This window comes from Mustela nivalis, assembly GCF_964662115.1.
Source record: "Mustela nivalis genome assembly, chromosome: 18".
NCBI classification, from domain to species: Eukaryota; Metazoa; Chordata; class Mammalia; order Carnivora; family Mustelidae; genus Mustela; species Mustela nivalis.
The window spans coordinates 6,061,116-6,084,852 of record NC_139037.1 but is presented as its reverse complement, the minus strand read 5'-3'; the positions used below and the strand labels follow the sequence as shown (position 1 = coordinate 6,084,852).

Here is a 23,737-nt window from a genome sequence, read left to right as displayed (position 1 = left end):
TGAGGAGGGTCAAGCAAATTGTTTGTCGTGCCCTCCTCTATCTGTCAAGATCTGACTGGTTTTGCTCCACAGTGTGTTGTGTCTTTTCTGCTGGACTTTTCATAGGTACTTTCTTTAGTTTAGTGTATGATTGTGAAGCTCAGTAGAGTTTTTTGGGGGTGGGGGGAGGGAGAGGATTAGCCATCAGGGAAATTCAAGTCAAAACCACATTGAGATACCACCTTACATCAGTTAAAATGGCAAAAATTGACAAGGCAAGAAACAACAAATGTTGGAGAGGATATGAAGAAAGGGGAACCCTCTTACACTGTTGGTGGGAAGGCAAGTTGGTATAGCCACTTTGGAAAACAGTGTGGAGGTTCCTCAAAAAGTTAAAAATAGAGCTACCTTAAGATCCAGCAATTGCATTAGTGGGTATTTACCCCAAAGATACAGATGTAGTGAAAAGAAGGGTCACATGCACCCCAATGTTCATAGCAGCAATATCCACAAGCCAAAATACGGAAGGAACTGAGATGATTTTCATGGTCATCTCATGAATGGATTAAGAAGATGTGATCCATATACACAATGAACTATTAGTGGTCAGAAAGGATGAATACCCATTTCCACTGACATGGATGGAACTGGAGGGGATTATGCTAAGTGAAATAAGTCAAACAGAGAAAGACAATTATCATATGGTTTCACTCATGTGTGGAACATGAGGAATAGCATGCAGGACATCAGGAGAAGGAAGGGAAAAATGAAGTGGGGGAATCAGAGAGGGAGATGAACCACAAGAGACTATGGACTCTTGGAAACAAACAGAGGGTTTCAGATGGGAGGGGGTGGGGAAATTATTAGCCCAGTGATGGGCATTAAGGAGGGCAGGTACTGCATGGAACACTGGATCTTATATGCAAACAATGACTCATGGAACACTACATCAAAAACTAATTATGTACTGTATGGTGACTAACATAACAATAAAATAAAATAAAATAAAATGGAATCTGTCCCTGAAAAAAAAAAAAAGGCCTACAAAAAACAGAACAGTTGTTTCACATTGTTATAGAGTTCTGAAGCTAGAACTCCAAAATCAAGGTGTCAGGCAGGGTTTCTTTCTATCTGAAACCTCTAGAGGAGGCTACTTCCTTGCTTCTTCCAACTTCTGGAAGCCCCCCCAGTAATCCCTGGATTGTGGCCACATTACTCCAATATCTGCCTCCATCTTCGTATGGCCTTCTTCCCTTGGTGGCCGCATCCAGATGTCCCTCTTCTTACAAGAACACCAGCCACACAGGATTAAGGATCCACCTGGCTTCACTATGACCTCATCTTAGTGGAGTCCATCTGTAACTATCCTATTCCCAAATAGGGTCACATTCTGAGGTAGTAGAGATTAAGATGTTAACATATCTTTTGGGAATGGGGGGGGGGCACAATTAACTTATAACATTCTCCCAAACCAGAGCAAGTTTCTATTACCAGAAGAGGGGATGGGAGATGAGCAGATGTGCTGGTTTTGGGTGAATCCATACTGTACCTTCCCTTCCCCATTCATCTTCCCCTCTTGGCTCTAAGTTTTGGAGCTCAGCTTCAGCCAATGGAGAGCATGGGACAGAAGTTGTAGGAAGGGAGAAATGTGAAATCAGAATATTCCCCCTGGCACCCTCCCTTGCAGGGTCATTGTGGACTGCTCAAATCCCTTGCCTGAAGGTCACCCTTTACCCTTTCTAAATTCCAACAACTCCCTTTCCAGTAATCCCTCCCTTGCTCTGTCAGGCCTAGGAAAATGTATCCTGACTTCTTTATGTGCCCTGGGGTATTCAAACCTCTACTACACCCTTTACTGAATTTTCTTGCAATCACCCACTATGCTGTGTCCTTGCTCTAGGGATCCTGGCTGATGGATCAGGAAAAGCAACAGGTGTCCACTACACTTCTGAGAAATGTTCATTCTCCTGTTATTTCCTCTTAAAATAAACATTTTACTAAATGACAGACCTTGGCCATGACTTCCAGTTCTCTGTGTTACTTCTGTGCTACATTATCAACATTCCCTGATAAAATGTTCTTTCTAAGAACTCATTTTCCTAATAGCAGAGGTAGCAGCCAGCAGAATTAGGGAGTTAGGTACCTGTACTGGACAGAAAAGAGGGCAAACAAACAAAAAATCAATAGTAGGGGAGATCTGGAAGAGACACACAGTCCACAGGTGAATATGAGCACACCCGCTACAGAAGAGGGAAGAGGTCACTGAAATCATTACCATTTTTTCATTCTGCTGAGTTAAAACAAATAAACAAACAAACACAATGACAGAGATTGCCAACTCAGACAAATACCAGTCTAACCAGTAAGAAATACAACAGGGTTGGGAAAAGCTCAAAGTGCCAGCCATAAACTCTGAGTTCCTGTAGAGCCTTAAAGGCAGGGATTGGGTCCATCTTGGTCATCCTGCGAACCCTAGTACCAAGCCACAGAGAAGCTCAGTGACTTAACGAGCAAGACTCTTTGGTTGGAGCTGGCTTCTGAAGATGTTCTGAATCAACTCTGAGACTGTGCACAGAGAACTCTTGACCATGTGTGCTGTTGCCCCTGGGGAGGAAGCTTACCTCAGGTTGCTGCTAGATATGGAGAGTCCCCAAAGGGCAGAGAATCCCTTTTGCATTACACAGGGGCTGTTCTAACCGAGAGCATATAATCACAGAGAGAAGTTTGAGTTTTGATTTACTTAGACAGTTGCTCCTAATAATCGAAGTGACTCAGATACCAGGGAAAGTCCCTCTGCCCCATTAGTCTCTGTATGTTGTCTGCCTGAATCCCTGTCATACCCCCTGTGAGAGGCCCTCTGGCGCCCACACAACAGGCTTGCAAATTCCCAAGCTCATTTTCCTCTAAGTCATTTCTCACTCTAATGTGAAGGTGATTTCTTGTTCTTTCCCTGCTTTTAGCCCAAATATGTAGGAATCCTTTTTTCTTAATTACCCTAACACACACACACACACACACACACCCCACCTGAAAGTAGAACCTTCCTGAAAATTCAAGGGTCTTCTGTGACAGCAGATGCTATAGATATTCGACTGTCCTATTCTTTTTTATACTTTACTTTTTTTGAGCTATAGTTCACGTATTATGAAATTCACCCTTTAGAACTGAACACTGTAAAGTGTACAGTTCAGTGGTTTTTAGTATATTTATAAGGCTATGAACCATCACCACAGTCTAATTCCAAATTTTCATTATCCCTGAAAGAAACCGGTAACCATGAGCAGACTGCCCATTCTTAAAATGTCAGTAATTCTGCCAAATTGACTTCCCAACCTCCCCTGCCATATTGGTCACCATTCCCACCCTACCTTGCCTCTTCAGGGAAATCACTCTTTCCGACCACAACGGTGTCTTTAGCAGGAAGGGAATAGTATATGGTAGTACTCTCCAAAAGGAACACGATGCAAGCCACATTATTTAAATTTAACTTAAATTTTAAATTTATTTAATTTAAAAATTTCTAGTAGTCACATTTTTTCTAGTAGTCACATTTTAAAAAGTAAAGAAGAAATGGGTAATATTAATTTTAATAGTCCATATTATATAACACAATAGATCCAAAATATTATTTCAACACATAATCAATATAAAAGTTCTTAATGAGGTATTTTTCATGGTACTGAATTTTTGATGATTTGTTTGTATGTTCTTTCCTTATGGAAGTTGCTCCCCATGATTTACCTCCTCCCCAACACTTCACAACACTTGTTTTCCTTTCCATAGTTCCTTGTGGCTCTTAACACAATTCATGATTTTCTTTTTACATCATGCTTGTACTACTGTCTATATTCCACATTGGATTGTAAATTTTGTGAGGACGATGCTATAGACTGAGTTGTGTTCCCCAAAATTCATCTCTTGAAGCCCTAACGCCCAGTGAGATGGCATTTGGAGGTAGGGCCTTTAGAGGAAATTCGGTCTCACACCTGTGAGAACGCTTGGCTTAAAGGCCCCACATGAACTAGCTCTGAGCTACTGCTCTGATTTACCTTCTACTATTCTCTTTTGACTTACGCTCCTCTGGCCAAAATGGCTTCCTTGTTCCTCAACCAAAGCTATGTTGGAGAGCCTTTTTCCTTGCACTTTCCCTGTGCCTGGAGAAGCCTTCCCTGGGATATCTGTTCAACTATTCCCTGCTCAGGCTCCTTTCCCTGACTTCCATAAAGAACATGACATTTTCCTCCCCAGTTCCCATTCTGCTTCCTAGCACTCATCACCACTCAACACCCTATGCATCTGCTTGTACATCGAATGCGTCGCATCTTCCTCTACAACGTCAGCTCCACAGGAACAGGGACTCGGCTGGTTGCATGCACGGCTGTCCCCCACCCCCCCCACCCCCACCCCCCCGTGATCTGAAAGAGTGTGTGATGCATAGGAGGCGCTCAACGAATAGACTGAAAGAATGTGACAAATTCGAAAGAGTGAATTAATGCCTAGGAAGGAACACACAGGGTAGAAAAGGCAGGATATTGCTGAGATGGGGAAGAAACCAGCTGAACTAGAATCAAAGCAGGTCTGGAAGTTGGGCTTGGTTGGGTGTCAGCAAATCCAGCTGTTGAAATCTGGGTGGGAAATTTCCTCTATTACATATCACACAAGTAGGAGCCAGAGTGGTTTCCTGAAGAGGGGAGAGATGTGATAGGGATGGAGTAGAGATTAGATGCCTGAGTCCGACTGGAAAACAATGCAGTGAAACATGGATCCAACTAGAAAGTCACATAATGATTTATGCGGGGGTGAGGGCGTGAAGGGGACACCTGGGTTTTCTCTCTTGTGCCATCTCTGCTTGGTTAGGAGTGTTGGGATGAGTAGGTTCTGGGGGAGAGATTGCTTCGACTTAACAATGTCCACGGTGGCATCATGGTGGCAGAGGCATCAAGGGGGTGCCACCCCTGTTGGATCCCGGAACCATATCAATGGGTCCATGGTGGTGATTGTTATTGAGACAGAAAACAGAGAACTCTAAATCAGGGAGCTTTTGGGTTTCTGCACAGTACTTTAGTCAAACTTGGCAGGTAGTGTCGTGCACCATTATATGATCGAAGCAGCTGGATGAGATTTGGGCTATCTGTTGGCAAGAATGTCATCCTGTCACTCAGGAAGCACCTTTCCTGTGAACAAGACCCAGGGAGACATTATTAAGGCAGTTCTTTGCAGATGAAACTGTAGATAATGACAGGGAGGAGGAACCAAGCCACCTCGGGATAATGGGGCAATTTAACTACATCTCTGGGTAGTTTCCCCTTCTTTGTGTTATGTGGCTCTTAAGTAAATTTACTTTTTATGTGACAGTGTGGGATTTTTTTTATGTAGTTGCCTAACGTGTTTCTACAAGTATAACTTTGTAACCCTTCTTGGGATATATATGGCTGGAACCTTAAGAAAAAAAATTCCATTAACAAAACACACACACAAAAAAACAGGAGAATGAGCAGAAGAAGCCAGTCTCTAAAATGTCTAATGCCCGATTCCCTTTATAGAAGGCCAAAATCAGGCACAACTGATCCGTGCTGTTAGAAGTCAGAATAGTGGCAACCCTGGCCCTGGGAGATGACTGGAAGGAGGCACGGGGAGGTTTTGGGTGAGCTGGGAATGATTTGGGTCCTGACCAGGGAGCTGGTTGCATAAGTGGATTCGCTCTGTGAAAATCCATCAAGGTGTACACTATAAAAGTCAAAAAGTAGCTACGACATTTTCCCTCTAATGTACATAGAGCATTGAGAGTCTCAAAGCTGTCATTGCCTTAAATAACTCCATCAGGTAAAATACACACTAGTTACTGTTGTGTAAACATGGACTAGATTCAGATAAAACATGATAAATAGGGAAACCAAAATGAAAACAAAACCAGAAACGCATGCCGTAGAATCTTAAGATTCTCTACTCTTGTTAGCTGAGTGATGGTGGAAACACTACATTTTTTGAGTTTCCTTACCTTTAAAATAGGAATAAAAATATATACTTTGACAGGAGCCAACCGAAAGAACTCCAGATGGCCAAAACTAGAATAATATGAGCAATAAAATGGGGCACCTGGGTGGCTCAGTGGGTTAAGCGTCTGCCTTCGGTTCAGTTCATGATCCCAGGGTCCTGGGATGGAGCACTGCGTTGGGCTCTCGGCTCAGCGGGGAGTTTGGTTCTCCCTCTCCCTGTGCCCCTCCCCTGTGCTCTTGCATGCTCTCTCTCTCTCTCATACTCGCGCTCTCTCTTGCAAATAAATAAAATCTTTAAAAAATTTATGAGCAATAAAATAGTATTGGATTGTCACCCAAAATAGACAATGAATATTCATGAGTCCATAATGACATAAGTAAATAATGGAATAAATGAATAAATGAGAACTTAAAAATTAATTAATTAATCAAAAGACAAATAAATAAATAAATAAATGTGGAAAGGTTCCTAATAATCCCAAATACTTCATTCTAAAAGAAGGGACGACAGTTCCTCACTCCTTCAGTGAGAGCTATGTATAAAGACTTCCTTCCCAACAGCACAGTACAGAATGAGGAAGAGAGCAACTTTATAGTAGAGAAATCTGCCAACGACATTGCATCACCCAGGAGATCAAGGGTAACGTGAACAGTCATAAGTGATACTGATAGTACGTACTCGTACTCTTCGTGTGATATGATGAATGGCGCTTTATCTTTGTGTGATATGATATGATGGCGCTTTATCTCTGTGATCTCCTTGCCCAAACCCATAACCACAATCTAATCAGAAGAAAAACATCAGACAAATTCCAGGAGAGGAGTGTCTTACAATACACCTGACCAGTACTCTTTAAAACCATCAAAGAGGGTGCCTGGGTGGCTCAGTGGGTTGAGCCGCTGCCTTCGGCTTGGGTCATGATCTCGGAGTCCTGGGATCGAGTCCCGCATCGGGCTCTATGCTCAGCGGGGAGCCTGCTTCCTCCTCTCTCTCTGCCTGCCTCTCTGCCTACTTGTGATCTCTCTCTGTCGAATAAATAAATAAATAAACTTTAAAATAAATAAATAAATAAATAAAACCATCAAAGATATCCAAAACATTAAAAGGCTGAGAAACCACCACTGCCAAGAGGAACCCAAGGAGACCTAACATGATATTGGTATGTCCTGGAACAGAAAAAGGACATTAAGTAAAAAGTTAGGAAATCTGAATAAATATGGGATGGAGTTCATGGTAACATATCCATATTGGTTCACAGCCTGTAGGATATGTCACATACTGATCTTCCCAATTTTTCTGTAAATCTAAAACTGCTCTAAAAAGTTAAAATCTATTTTTATTTATTTATTTATTTTAAAGATTTTATTTAAGTATGCTCTACCCCTAACATGGAGCTAAAACCTACAGCCCTAGGATCAAGAGTCACACATTCCACTGACTGATCCAGTGAGGCCTTTCAAAAATTAAAATCTATTTTTTATTTTTTTAAAAATTTTATTTATTTATTTGACAGAGAGAGAGCACAAGTAGACAGAGAGACAGGCAGAGAGAGAGAGAGGAAAGCAGGCTCTCCACTCAGCAGAGAGCCCGATGCGGGACTCGATCCCAGGACCCTGAGATCATGACCTGAGCCGAAGGCAGCGGCTTAACCCACTGAGCCACCCAGGCGCCCCTAAAATCTATTTTTTAAAAGGAGCCACTTTACCTGGAGATCTGAGGCATGAAATGAAATAACAGTTGTATTTATTTGTTTGTTTTAGTAGGCTCTACCCCCAGCATGGAGCCCAGGGCAGAGGTTGAACTCATGACCCTGAGATAAGACCTGAGCTGATAACAGGAGGTGGGCTCTTAACCATCTGAGCCACCCAGGCACCCTGATCATAAATATAAGCTCTCATATCTTTGAGACCTGATTCCCTTAGATGGCACAAAATTCATTAGGGCCTGTCTACTCTACCCATTGCCACACCAGCTTTTTATGGGTTCCTATATGCCGTAGGGGCAAAGCAGATTTTCAACCAGATCTCAGTAGAATGCTGAATTAGAGTCATTTGTGTACTCTAATTTCATTTTTTAATATAAAATTTGAGAAACCTTTAATAAGTTAGGTGTGTGTCAAAAAAAAAATGAATAGATAAATGGTCACTTAAAAAGGATCTGAGCTGGGGAAGGGGGTGTCTTTCTGAGGGCCATCAGTGTATCGCTGGTTATACAGGGAGCGTTTGTTTTCAAGAAAGTCCTTGAATACCTGTTACACGTTGACCATTGTGATCGCATAGGGATATAAGAACAAATAGTTCCTGTGCATAAATCGTCACTTTATATTCTACTAAGGGAATTGTTTAAAAAGACTTATTTATTTATTTTGGAGGGGGGAGGGGCAGAAGGAGAGGGAGAGAGAATCTCAAGCAGACTCCCTACTGAGCGCAGGGCTCCATCTCCAGACACTCAGTTTATGACCTGAGCCAAAATCGGGAGTCAGACGCTTCACTGACTGTGCCACCCCGGTGCCCATCTACAAAGGGAATTTTCTAAAAAGCAAGTCAATCAACAAATAGAGTCACTTTTGAATTGAAGGAACCAGTGAAAAGGCTGCGATAAAGAATAATGCAGTGTGAGACTTGGGGTGGGGAATGGTCCCGGGTGGGTCCCCTGGGAAACAGACGCTGTGGCAGAGGTGAGCATGCAAGGTGTTTCCCAAGGAGTGTCCTGGGGAGAAGGAAGCAGGATGGTCAATTCCTTGGGATTTCTCCATTCAGGTTGGGTTAAAGGGGCCAGGCCTTGGCTTAGGCTCTTACCCTGATCAGTGATGGGGTGTGGACCACACTGGGGAGGGTGGCTCTCGCTAGCTGAGACAATCCCTGTGGGGGAGCTGACTTCTGAAGGAGGTCTGCCGTGAGTCCTTCTTGAAGGGCGTCTGGGTAGTACATCTCAGGGCCATCCACCACATCCATCTACTGTATTTTTTTTTTAAGATTTTTGTTGCTTTATTTGAGAGAGGAAGGGGGGATGGACAGAGGGAGACAGAGAGAAGCAGAACCCTGTGGTGAGCGCGGAGCCCAACATGGGGCTCGATCTTGTGACCCTGAGACCAGGACCTAAGCTGAAACCAAGAGTCAGCTGCTTAACCAACTGAGTCCCCCCAGGTACCCTGGGGACATCTACTTCAGACACAATAGTCAGGAAGGTCCTTCTGAGGTGGGGGCATTAAGCTAAGGCCTGAAGGATGAGAATGAGCCCAGAAGGCCAAAAAACATAAGCAAAAACAAAGAGAGAGAGAGAGAGAGAGAGAAAGAGAGAGAAAGAGAAAGAAAGAAAGAAGAAAGAAAGAAAGAAAGAAAGAAAGAAAGAAAGAAAGAAAGAAAGAAAGAAAGAGAGAAAGAAGGAAGTACTGTATGTGTGAAGGTCCTGAGGTAGGAAAGAATTTAGTCTGGCTACCTCTGACCTGAGCCGCTAAGAAAAATAAGTTGAGGAGCACCTGGGTGGCTCAGTGGGTTAAAGCCTCTGCTTTTGGCTCAGGTCATGATCCCAGGGTCCTGGGATCGAGCCCCACATTGGGCTCTCTGCTCAGCAGGGAGCCTGCTTCCCCTCCTCTCTCTCTGCCTACTTGTGATCTCTGTCTGTCAAATAAATAATAAATAAAAAAAAAATCTTAAAAAAAAAAAACAAAGAAAAATAAGTTGATATTCTTTTTCCTCACTGATAACTAACTCTGGGTTTTTCTCAAGCTGCTGTGTGCTTCCAGTGCTGTGTTGGAGAGGCAATTGTTCAATATTGAGAAATTTGGGGAGCTGATTGTTAAACCATTGGCAGCTTAAGTGTCTTAGCTCAGGTTGCTGTAATAAAATACCATATATAAACAAGAGAAATGTATTTCTCACAGTTCTGATGCCAGCATGGTCAGGTTCAGGGAAGGGCCCTTTTCAGGGTGCAGGCTGCTGGTACTCCTCGTATCCTGCCCCCCATCCCACCCCGGCGGCAAGGGAGCGGGCTTGCTCTCTGGCCTCTCCTGGCAAGAGCACTAATCCCATTCGCAGGCTCCACCCTGCTGACCTCATCACCTCTCAGAGGCCCCAACTCCTAAGTCACACTGCGACTAGGGTTTTTAAAATATGAATTGGGGGGATTGTTATTGCTTCAAAGCCTTTTGAGGGGACAGAACTAAAGACTATGTGATGTTTAGAAAGAGCAAAATCAATCATGAATTTGTCCTGAGACTTTCAATTTAAATTTTAAGATTTTATTTATTTATTTGAGAGAGAGCAAGCAAGAGCGTGAGACAGCGGAGCAGGGGTTGCGGGGGCAAGGACAGAAGGAGAGGAGAAGCAGTCTCTGCGCTGATCAGGGAGCCCAATATGGGGCTCGATCCCAGGACCCTGGGATCATGACCGGAGCTGAAGGTGGACGCTTAACCGACTGAGCCACCCAGGTGCCCCTCAATTCAAATTTAAGATGACAAGACTTTTACTGAACCCCTTCGATGCCAAACATCTTGGTTCCTAATAATTAACATAATACTTCATTTGCTTTATTCTTAATATACATATGACAGTTCAAGATAATAAGAAATCACAATAATAGTAATAAGGCTAATGAATGCAATTTAAAATCTGTGTCAGTCTTCACAATTTTAGCTAACACATGCAAAAGAAATGACAGACGTAGAAAAATCATTGTGTTTTTTTTTTTAATCTTGAATGAAATGTGAACAGAGGCAACAGTCATTACTGTCATTAATGTAGGCGCAGCCTTGTGTGAAAGGTCCGTGGGGAACTTTGAATTATATGGTTGGGTTGACAGTGTCTAAATTCGCCGATCAATCATCATTATGAAAAGCGGGACATGACTCATCCTTACATCTGCTGGTGATGGAACAGGAAACACCCCAACATCGCCTATAAGGCAGTCCTAGGCGGGGAGGGGGTATGAACCCAAATCGAACTCAGCCTGTAGCTCCAACATTACCAGAAATGCAGAGGACAGAGGAGCAAATTATCTGACAGCACAAGGAAGCAAGTCACCAAATTTAGGATGTGGGCTATTCTAAAGGACAAACACCATGGTTTCTTCAACAGATAAATGCCATGGGAAGAGGGAATAGAATTTTGTAGAATGGATGAGACTGAGGAGATGTGAAAACCAAGTGTGATATGTGGCATGTGTTCATACCTTGAGCGAAACCAACTTGAAAAAAAATTTTTGAAATAAACAGGGAACTTTGAATGTGCCCTGGATATTAGATAACATTAGAGAAGAATTGCTCACTTTGGTCGGCTGATAATGACTGTATGGTTGGGTTTGAAAAGTCCGTGTCTGATCTTTGCGTATACTGACATACTCACAGGTTTGTGGATAACATATTAAGCAGGGTGGGGGGGATTTGCTTTAAAATGCAGGAAAGAGAGAAAATGTGTGTGGGAAGGAAATAGATGAAACCAAGTATTGATAATTCTTGTTGATGGAAGACAGGTACATAATCCGTTATACAATTCTCTATATTTTTGGTAGGGAATCATTTAAAAAAAATTAAAATGGCAGGAAATGCTAAAAACACGAGCATTCCAGGCAGAACGTCCCATGTCATCAAAGATGTGGATAAGGAAGGACAAAGAACATTCCAGGTATGGTTCTCTGGGACATTTGACATGCCCGTGGAAGGTGGGGGAGATAAACTTGGGAATGTAGATTAGAATCAGATTATGCAGTCTTTGACGCTGGACTTAAGAACTTGAATTTTATCCTACGATCAGTTGAAACGTCTGGGGCTGTGAAGCAGAGGAAAGGTAAGCTCACAGACAGAAGCGGGCACTGTGGGCCAGGAGGATGGCAGGCAGGAGCTAGCAGGCTGCGGAGGAGGAGCAATGAGTCAAGGAAACCCATACACAGCAAGGGGATGAAGAAGGTGACTGTGCCTGATGCCTCCATTTCATCAGATGGGCCTTTAGTCATTCAGCAAATATTTACGGAGCAGCTCTGGTGCATCCGGCATTGTTTTAGGCACAGGGCATAGAACAGTGAACTAGACATCACAAGACAGTCCTTGCCTGCTGGACGTGATCTCGCTCCTTCTCTTTCTTGCCTGTATTCTTCTCCGACGAAATGTTTACTGAAGAAGGGACTTGGAGTTCCCTTTAGATAGAAGCTATGGCCCATAGTTCCTAGAACTTTCTCTATATAACATTTATCACTCTGTATGGTAATGATTTACCGAACGTCTGTCTTCATCCTAGGTCAGTGTATCTCAGCCTCGGCAGCACTGCTGTTTGGGGCAGGATGGTTCTTTGTGGTAGGGACTGCCCTGTGCATTACAGTAGGTCAAGAAACATCCTTAGCATCTACCCAAGAACACCCTCAGACTTGCAACAAACGAAAAGGCCTCCCAACATTGCCTAATATCTAGGGGTTTGAAGTCACCACCGGTTGAGATCTCTGCCTCAGATCGGCGTTTCTCAACCCTGACTGCACACTGGAATCATCTGGAGAGCTCTAGAAACAACTGCCAGTACTTCGCCCCATCCCAGAGTAAACAAATAAGACTGTGTACATATGGGGCCTGGACACTGACCTTTTTTTTTAGCGTTCCAGCGATTTTAATGGGACTCCGGATTAAGAAGCTTGGTCTCCCAGGCAGTAAGTTCCATGAAGGTGGGGAGATGTCTCTCTTTTATGGTGGTGTCTCTAGGACCTAACACAGTGATCGCTGAATGAATGATGTATGTACACGTTAATAAATGTGTAGAGAGACAGGAAGACATGTCCGAACTTAAAAGTGGCATTTGGGGAAAGTCAGCATACCACCTTTCTTATGATCATGGGTACCATCTGTTGGATAGTCTTCTTCCTGTTTTCTTTCTTCATGAGGAAGTGGGCATAAAGTAGGGATTAAAAAAAAAAAAGTACTCTCCAAACCTCTGCAAAGACACCCTTAGAGGAAATGGGACTGAGAAGTCTTGGCTGCGTCCCCTAGTCCTGTCTATAGGGAGTTTCCCCACCCTCATCCGGATACTTAAGCTACTTGGCCAAGGATTTCAGAAATTCTGATCACAGCATCCCCATCAGCATCAGTTTCCGGGATGTCAGTATTGAGAGTCGGGTCCACGGTTTCCTAACTGGTATAATCTCAACAGATATCATATGAAATTTGGGACAATGATGATGTCATCCTCTGTCGCATCTGAGAAAGTATATTCCCAACTTGGTAGCGATCTGATGGTAGGCTGAGCTGAGCTGACCTGGCTTTTTTTTTTTTTTTTGTCACGAGAGGCACAAAGGGAGATATAGAGATAGTCGTCAAAATCTTAGGATGGAAGGCAAGGGTACCGAATGGCAGTGAGGATCGAGAGAGAGGCATTGGTGCTGGGTAACTGCAAGAAGGGGGAAGCCAGTTCGAATAGTGTGAATAAGGAATTCCAGAAGGTGAAGCAGTTGGCGATGGACTGGGGTAGAGCCAGTGAAGTCCAGGAGAGGGGTCAGGACTGGACTGTAGCCTGAGAATACAACCTCTTGTTTAAACCCAGCAGAGTTATTTGGATTGGTTTCTTATTTGCAACCATGCTTGGAGCTATTCCTTCATGCACCACTGAGAACAAATCATTGCATTTTCCCTCCCTGGAAGAGCAGCTGTCAGTAGTGTGTGCTGCTGCACAGATGATGAAGGGGTCTGGCACCCATGTTGGGAATCCTTCTCTGGCAGACAGCTCTCATCACCTGTGTCCCCACTTTGTGCATCTTCCTCCCCACCCCCCGACCCTGCCCAAGGTGTTCAAGGAGACAACAACTCATAGTAGTAAAAGAACATGGCTTTAGAAAGAGCAAATCTGGGGGCACCTGGTTGGCTCAGTTGGTTGGGCATCTGCCTTTGGCTCAGATCATGATCCTAGAGTCCTGGGATCGAGTCCCATGTCGGACTCCCTGCTCAGTGGGAAATCTACTTCTCCCTCTCCCCCTCCCTCTCTCACTCTTGCTCACTCTCTCTCTCAAATAAATAAATAGAATCCAGAAACAAAGAAAGAAAGACCGACAAACAATTCTGGCATAACCCAGCTGTAACATTTTGGCATCTCAGTTGTCCACCTTAATAGTGTTCATTCATAAATGCATTCCAGGAAAAATGCATTTACTTGCAGTAAAACATGGACTTTTCCCAGAGCCTCACCACCCAACAGTTACTACCCTTTGAGAATGCAACAGGCAAAGGAGGTGGGTGTTGGCGGTATAATTGTCAAGTATTTGCTCTTCTTGGATTTGGAGCTGAGCCTTCAATGGCCCTCAGGGAAGTCTTAAGAGCACTTGAGTCTTATTTTATTTATCTACCATTTTATCATACCCTGATCTATTTTATAGGGAACGGGCAGTGTCAACTTGAGAGTGGCAATCTGATGGATTGCTTAAGTCTTCAGGGAGAGGAAAGTCCTTTCCTCCTTAGTTTTCTGCACGTTTTAAGATAAATAGCTCTTGACTCAGGTGATCTTTGTAGGTGGGGCAAAGTACATCAGGGGTCTTGGGCTCAAAAGCCTACAGGGGTGAGGTCTGTATCAGTAGTGAGGAATGTTGGCAGTGCCTCAGTGCCCATCATTGGAGCCCTGCTCTGAGCGTATGGCCCATGGACGGCAGCAGCCATGGAGAGCCTCAGCTTGAACTCATGGGCTCCTTGTTGGAATGCAGCCCTGGAGTTTGCCCACCTCCTGGTGAACCATGAGAAACCACCGACCTGGATTCCCAGGTGAAATCACCTGATTCTAGCTGTGAGTTTAGATTTCTACAAAATAACCCTGTGCAAGCCAAACACATATCCAGACCAGGTGTTCTTATCCATACCCAGCAGATTTCCCACTTGTGTTTGTGCATTCCGCTATTAGAAGTCATCCCCGGTGTTTATATCCTGAACCCTGACTCGGTTCCACTCTCCCTCTGCCATGTCCCAGCTGAATGACTTAACCCTTTCGTGTCTCAGTTTCCTGCTCTGTTACTGGTGACCGTGAAAGGATTTCCCTTTCAGAGTGGTTGGGAGGATTTAATGAGTTGTATGTGGAAGGCTGGCTGGAACTCGGTAAATAGGGAAAGCCCCAGCATTGTCTTTGGGTTTCCAGAGTACACAAGGGTTATCCTATCTCACTCAACAGGGAGCAGTCCCCAGACTATATTTTCCCAAGGTCCTCTAACACCTGCACAAGCCCACACCCTTAATACACCAAGACTAAGACATCTTTAACACTGTAAATCAGAGGAGATATCCAGGTCCCAGCCATGTTACTGATAACAGCCACTGACAATGCGCTGGGTCTTGTGTAAGACATCCTCTGTGTATGACCTCACAACATCAGTCTGAGGGGAGACTTACTGTCACAACCCCACTTCCCATATGGGGAAGTGGAGGCTCTACAGAACTCCATGGAATATTCTCCAAGGCTCAAACCTAGAAGAGGCAGGTTGAGGCAGCCTGGGTCTTACCCAAGATGTTCAGTTGATTCTCAGTAGACACACATTCCCCATCTATCAATTTGGGCATGTAAAGGCCTGAACATCAGGAAGGATGAGTTTTATTTAAAGAAAAAAAAAAAAGATCTAGATAAGAATTACTTGGAACAGGCACTGCTAAGCACATCACAAATATTAACAGATATAGGTACCATCATGAAGCCCACTTTATAGATGAGGAAGCTGAGACACAGAGACGCTAAATAAAGTGTCCAGGGTTGCACAGGTAGGGATGGTGGGACCCAGGCTCTCCCCCAAGCCCCTACGCTATGCTTCCGTACAGGTAAGGACAAGCAGGTGGCCTCCTATGAACTTTGGCTTTCTTAAGTCACCATCGAATACAAATAAATACAGATGTACTAAGGAGAGACTATTTGAAAGGGTCATTGTGGGAGGGGATTGTCGCAGTGTGGGAAACACTCTGACCAAAGGTTGGCACCTATTTCATGAGTTAGGCGAGAAAAGAATGTTGCTTTCATAGGAGGAAGTAAACGTGTCCCCACAGAACCAGGTGAGGGCGACTGGAATGGACAGGAGTGCCTTGACAAGACAACAGAAGAGAGAATGCTGCCCCCTGAGACCAGCTTGTTCTCAGGACGGGCTGTCTGCTGGCTCAGGCTGAGGGCTGGCCAGGTGCTGGGAAAGCAGAGAATCTGTACCGAAGTTTAGTTTAACTAGTGTTTTGTTCCGGTGAATCATTGGCAATAGGCAGTTCGGTCAGTCACTTACGAAGCAATGAATGGAAGTTTGGAAGGACTGGGTCTGGCCTTATCGTTCGTAAACAAGCGCGTATCCGTGAGTCTTCCCTAAGTCACATGGGAAAGGTGACCTCTTTGCTTGGGATGGTTCTGTCTGTGGTCTTCCAGGATCCCAGAGCCTGGCAGGGATCAGCATGTCATCACACAGTTGCATCTAGTACAGACACACCTCCTCTTAGTGAGCGTTGCTTTAGCGTGTTTTGCAGATAATGGGATTTTTACAAACTGAAGGTTTGTGGCATTCCTGCGTTGAGCAAGTCTCTTGGCGCCTTTTTCCCGACAGCATCCTGCTCTTGTGTCTATGCGTCCCATTTTGGTAATTCTCACGATATTTCCAACTTTTTCATTACGATTTTATTTTTTATGGTGATATGTGATCGGTGATCTTTGATGTTAGTGTTGTAATTGGTTTGGGGTGCCACGAAGTGAGCTCATATAAGATGACCAACTTAATTGATAAAGGGTGTTTGTGTCCTGACTGCTCCATTAAATGTCTGCTCCCAGATCTCTCCCCCTGTCCCCAGGCCTCCCTGTTCCCTGAAACTCAAACTGAAATTAGACCTGTTGGTAATCCTACAATGACCTCTCAGTGTTCAAGTGAAGGGAAGAGTCCCCCATCTCTCACTCTTAGTCAAAAGCTAGAAATGATTAAGCTCGATGAAAAGGGCACATTGAAAGCTGAGATAAGCTGGCGCCAGACCTCTGGCACCAGTCAGCCAACTTATGAAAGCAAAGGGAAATTTCTCGAAGGAAATTAAAAGTGCTTCTCGGGCAAACACACCAATGCTAAGAAGGGGCAACAGCCTTATTGCTGATAGGGAGAGAGTTCCAGGGATCTGGACAGAAGATCAAACCAGCCACGACGTTCCCTTAAGCCAAAGCCTACTCCAGAGCAAAGGCTTAACTCTCTTCAACTCTGCGAAGGCTGGGAAGCGTGAGGAAGCCACAGGGGAAGAGTCTGGAGCTCGCAGGGGTGCTTTGAGGAGGTTTAAGGGAAGAAGCCGTCTTTAGAACCTGAAAGTGCATGGTCAGGCAGCAAGGGCTGAAGCAGAAGCCGCAGCAAGTTCTTCGGAGAGGGGGCTGAGACAAGGAAGGCAGCCACACAGAACAACAGATTGTCGCTCCACAACAGGCTGTCATAGCTGGAGAGGAGAAGTCAACGCTTGGCTTCAAAGCTGCCAAGAACAGGCTCTCTCTCTTTCTTCCTTCCTTCCTTTTTTTTTTTTTTTTTTTAAGATTTTATTTATTTATTCGACAGAGAGAGAGCACAAGTAGGTTGAGCGGCAGGCAGAGGGAGAGGGAGAAGCAGGCTCCCTGCCGAGCAAGGAGGCTGATGCAGGGCTAGACCTACCAGGACCCTGGGATCATGATCTGAGCCGAAGGCAGCGGTTTAACTGACTGAGCCACCCAGGCTGACTCTCTTATCAGGGACTGATGCCGATGGTGACCCGAAGATAAAGTAAAGCCGGGGCTCCTTTACCATTCAGAAAATCCTTGAGCCCTTCAGAATTAAGCTACACCTGCCCTGCCTGTGATCTATAAACGGGACAACAAAGCGTGCATGATGGGGCATCTGCTTACAACACAGTTCACTGAATACCTTGAGCCCAGTGTTGAGACTTACTGCTCAGGAAAAAAAAAATAAAGTTCCTTTCAAAATGTGACTGCTCACTGGCAGTGTACCCAGTCACCCAGGAGCTCGGATGGAGGCGGACAAGGACATTAATATTGTTTTCATGTCCGCTAACACACCATCCATTCTGCAGCCTGCTCCGCAGGGAGTCTGCTTCTCCCTCTGTCTTTGCCCCCTGCTTGTGATCTCTCTCTCTCTCTCTAATAAATAAATACATACATACATAAAATCTTTTAAAAAATACATTTTGTGGGCGCCTGGGTGGCTCAGTGGGTTAAGCCGCTGCCTTCGGCTCAGGTCATGATCTCAGGGTCCTGGGATTGAGTCCCGCATCGGGCTCTCTGCTCGGCAGGGAGCCTGCTTCCCTCTCTCTCTCTCTCTCTGCCTGCCTCTCCATCTACTTGTAATTTCTCTCTGTCAAATAAATAAATAAAATCTTTAAAAAAAATACATTTTGTAAGGCTAAAGATGCCTTTAGTGATTCCTCGGATGGATCTGGGCAAAGTTCATTGAAAACCTTTCAGAAAGGATTCACCATTCTAGATGCCATTCAGAACATTCAGGATTCGTGGGAAGAGGTCGGCATTATCAACATTAATGGGAGTTTAGAAGAAGTCGATTCCAACCCTTAGGCATGACTTGGAGCGGTTCAAGACTTCAGGGGAGAAAGTCACTGCAGATGTGGTGGAAAGAGCAGAAGAAGCAGAATCAGAAGTGGAGCCAGAAGATAGGACTGCATCGCTGTCATCTCACGACGAAACTCTCAGTGGGTGAGGAGTTGCTACTTATGGATGAGCAGAGAAACTGGTTCGTTGTGAAAGTGGTTTCTAGTCTGGGTGAAGATGTTCTGAAGATTGCTGAAATGCCAACAGAGGATTCAGAATAGTACATAAACTGAGCTGATACATCCATCAGCAGGGTTGGAGAAGACGGACTCCGATTTTGAAAGAAGTTCTACTGTGGGTAAAATGCTATGAGATAACGACATGTGAAACAGAGAAATTGTTCTCAAAAGGAAGAGTCAATCGATGTAGAAAGCTTTACTGTTATCTTATTTTAAGGAATTGCAACAGCAACCACCATCCCGCTTGGTCAGTAGCCATCAGCTTCCAGGCAAGAACCTCCGCTGGCAAAAAGATTATGACTTGCTGAAAGCCCAGATGATGGTTATCATTCTTTATCAATAAAGTCTTTTTAAAAAATGAACTAATTTATTTTAAGCAGGCTCCACACCCAGTGTGGGGATTGAACTCACAACCCTGAGATCAAGAGTCGTATGCTCTACTGACTGAACGAGCCAGGCAACCCCATTAAATTATTTTTGAATTAAGGCATGCACATTGGGTTTCTTTTTAGACATTATACTTCTGTACATTTAAACAGTATAATAGTGTAAATAGTATAAATATAACTTTTATATGCACTGGGAAACCACAACATCCATTTGACTTCTTTACTGTGGTTTGCTTTACTGTGTTGGCCTGGAACTGAGCCAACAACACATCTGTGATTTGCCCACATCTACCATATGCCAGGTTCTTCCTCGGACCTTTCTCCAGAGAGAGTTAGGTCCTGGATTCACGAAGCTGGTCAAAGGCACTGCCTTTAAAAATATCTTCCAGACTCTTCTCTGCTCAGAGAGCATGGAGTCGAGATCATTGTGTCTCCTTCTCTCACTTAGCAGGAAGTTTTCAAGATCCACCCTTGATGTAGTGTGTATCACAGCTTTACTCCCTTCATGTCTGAAAAATATTTTCCTGTTTGGATACACCACATTTTGTTTATCCAACCATCAATTGATAGACATTTAGGTGACAGACATTGTCTCACCTTCCTCTGTAGATCCCTGGCTGAGTTTACTTGCTGCATGGAACCGAGGGCCACAGCATTCACCTCTGCCCTGCAGAACGATTCTCTGTGCAGAGAGGGAATGTGCTGGCACCCGAGAGGACACAGACCTCTCAGGGAAATGGGGAGCTTTAATCCAGCTTTAATCCCAATATACCCAGCTGTGCCAACAGGAAGCAGAAGCCCAGGCTGTGGTGCTTTCCAAGTGGGAGGCATTGTCCTTGAACACCTGGCCTCACCCAGCACAGCATGTATAACCCAGCTCCAGATCTGCTCTGCCATCGGGTTATAAGTTAGTTATTTTTAAGGTTAATCTCACCCTTCCTTGCTGGGCCAGAAAAGGACCATTCTGGAGTTGGCTTCCCCATAGCTCACCTCTCTAGCTACACAGATAAAAGAGAAGGTGGCTGATCCAGGATGATGAAGACACAAGGACTTGGTTTTAGGCTCTGGCAAACAGTCCATGTCCATTCCTACTGTCTCTGTGACAGCGGTCTCCCGTATGTAAAGTGGGAAAGGTAATCTTGACTGTTGACATTTGGAGAATAATTTTGGAAGACATTACTGATCACCAGTGCCATAGGGGGCTTCCAGAAAAGGGTTGCACACACTGTACCCAATATCTAATGAACGTGCTATTGTCCAGGATCTGGTCTCCCCGCTGTAGACTCAGAAGTTGGATTTGTCCTACTGTAAGTCTATTTCTACAGGGCAAAGCTCCATTCACTGGGCTCACAAACCTGTCATACACATATATGATTATTATATGTTAAAAGAACCGTAATTCTAATATGCTAATTTACACCGAGGCAGAGATTGTCACGTGGCCCAGATGTGTGTGTGTGTGTGTGTGTTCCAAATGCTACTGTCTCTTCCTCTGGCCAGGCCCAGGTGGTGAAACATGTATACACAGAGGCCTTTTCCTGAGCATAAATGCACATGGGTATATAAGCAGGAGACAGAGCAAAAGTTCAAAAACAATCAGCATTACTTACAATAGCCAATACATGGAAGCAACCCAAGTGTCCATTGATAGATGAATGGATAAAGAAGATGTGGTATACACACACACACACACACACACACACACAACAGGTACATGCTGGAATATTATGCAGCCATAAAAAAGAGAGATAGCTTGCCATTTGCAACAATGTGGATGGACCTAGAGGGTATTAGGCTAAGTGAAATAAATCAGACAAAGAAAGAAAAATATCATATGATCTTACTTCTATGTGGAATCTAAAAAGCAAAACAAGCGAATGTATTAAATACCAGAAACAGGTCTATAAATACAGAGAACAGAGTGGCAGCCTCCAGAGGGGAGGGGGTTGGGGAATGGGCAAAATGGGGGAAGGGGAATGGGAGGGGGTGGGAGGTACAAGCATCCAGTTATACAATGAGTAAGTCACGGGGATGAAAGGGACAGCAGAGGGAATACAGTCGGTGGTATTGCAATAGCGCTGTGTGGCGACAGATGATGGCTACACTTGTGGTGAACATAGCTGAATGGATAGAGATGTGGAATCACTATGTCGTACACCCGAAACTAAGGAAGACTGCAACTATAATTCTTAAAAAAGTTAAATGCAATCAATTATGACAACTAGATGCCTTCATGTCATAGTAGGGGTGCCCAAGGAGCAGGAGCACCTACGCTTTTTGCTAAGGCTGACACTCTCTCCTGGGCAGTGTTTGTATGCATGAGCCACAGTGGCTTCTCTGTTGTACCATCTTCTACCCTTGTGGGGCTGGCCCATCTTCATTCTAATTGGAATGACCTTTAAAAGAAGAGAATTTGGGGTGCTTGGGTGGCTCAGTTGGTTAAGTGGCCCACTCCTGATTTCAGCTCAGGTCATGATCTCAGCATTCGGGGATCAAGCCCCACCTGGGGGCTCCCCACTCAATAGGGAGTCTGCTTGAGGAGTCTCTCTCTCCCTCTGCCCTTCCCCCTCACTTGAGTGTGCATGCTCTCTCTCTCTCCAGTAAATAAATCTTTAAAACAATAAAGGAAGAGAAATTATACAATAAAGATATGTGCTTTCATATAGCAAAATGGAAGACATTTAAATCAGGCCCCTCCATCATGCCTCTACTGCTAAGGGCGTCCACTGTTAGCATTTTGATGTCTTTCCTTCCAAATTCCTTCTTGTATATTTCCATGCACAGACAGGTAGAGAATTAGCTCCCTCCCTTTTTGGAGGGCATAAGTTGGATTCTATGTAATGAGTGCTATACCATAACTTATTTTGCTTAACAAAATATCATGGAGCAATAGCTAGGCTAGTTCATGTAGTTCTACCCCAACTTTTTTGAAGTGCTATGTTATATCCCATTTTAGGGACCATAATTTATGTCATCACTTTCCTATTCATGAACATTTAGGTCAGTCCCTTCTTTTGCTATTATACCCAGTGCTGTAAAGAAAACATCACGAGTGTGTCTCTGAATATATGTGTTTATTCTCTGGGACAGATTGTGAGACTCTTTCGGGCAAAAGATTTACACACTGAAAACAGTCATAGATTTTAGACCTTAACATTTATCAGCAGTGTGTATGAATGCCTATTTCTCTATCTTTTAGTCTTCTTATTTGTTATTTATTTACTATTTGAATATAGGTCACACAATGTTACCTTGGTTTCCGGTGCCCAACTTAGTGAAAGTTCATGCATTAAATTATGTTCACCACAAATGTAGCTCCCATGTGTCCTGTTACAAATATCACTGACTGCATTCTTTATGCTGTGGTTTTTTCCCATGATGCATTCATTTCCTAACTAGAAGTCTGTCTTGGCCATTTTGTTCAACCGCCCCCACCCCCAACAACCCTAAGTTTGTTCTCTATATTTACAGGTCTGATTCTGGTTTTTGTCATTTTTGTTTGTTTGTTTGTTTTTTCCAGTTTGTTTGTTTGTTTGTTTAGAGTTCACTTATGAGGAGAATCCTTTGGTATTAGTCTTTCTTAGTCTGACTTATTTCACTTTGCAAAAAACGCTCCCTCCCGGTCCATCCACGTGGTTTCACATGGCAGGATCTCATTCTTTTTTATGGCTGCGTCATACTATTCTGTGCGTGTAACCTGTTTTCCTTATCTGTTCATCTACTGATGGACATTCAGGTTGCTTCCATTTCTTGGCCATTTTAAACAATGCTGCAATAAACATAGGAATGCGTGTATCTTTTCAAATTAGTGTTTTCCTTTTCTTTGGATAAATACCCAAGAGCGGAGTTGCTACATCATATGGCATTTTTATCCTTAATCCCTTGAGGAGCTTATTGTTTCCACAGTGGCTGCACCAACCAGCACTCCCATCAGCAGTGTGTGAGTGTGAGTGTTCCTTTTTCTCCACTTCTGCATCAACACTTGTTATGTCTTGTCATTTTGATTTTAGCCATTTTAACTGGTGGAAGGTGGTATCTCATTGTGGTTTTGACTTGCATTTTCCTGGTGATGAGTGATGTTGGGTATCTTCTCATGTCTGTTGGCCATCCGTATGTCTTCTTTGGGAAAATGTCTGTTCAGTGCCTCCGCCCATTTTTAAATCAGATTGTTTGATTATTCGGTGTTGAGTTTGTCTTTTTGCCTAAGAAGGTCATCCTCTTCTTAGGGACAGTAAGGCTTCCATACTGAGACTTGAGTTGACTGTCAGTGTGCTCCTATATATTCCAATTCTTAGGTAGATGCCTGACTATAGCCCCTGACTTCTGATAAGAGAGACCCCTCAAGGTTTACAGAAAAGATGACGCAACATAATCAATATGAAGATGATTTCTCATCTTTAGAGCTTTGGGGACATTTTAACTGTTACATGTTTATTCTTCTAACGCTCAATGGGTGACTTTTCGGTCTATGTTGCCTTCATTCAGAATTTCTGATATCTACTTTTAACACCTGTGAGCATAAAATATTTTTTCCAGGGTCTAAATGTCCTGCAGACTGGGTTGGGTAAACTCCCATCTCAAATTCTGAGACATATTTTACATATTATGCCATCCACTTATTTATGCAAAGCAATACATTTAGGGTTTTCTATCTGGTTTC

At 43.9% G+C, this 23,737-nt stretch overlaps 1 protein-coding gene across 1 annotated transcript in view; it reads left to right on the top strand.

The window, feature by feature from the left end:
• Window positions 1-23,737, top strand: part of HSD17B2 (hydroxysteroid 17-beta dehydrogenase 2) — a 76,163-nt gene that overhangs the window by 20,721 nt on the left and 31,705 nt on the right. The gene's annotated exons all lie outside the window — the stretch shown is intronic.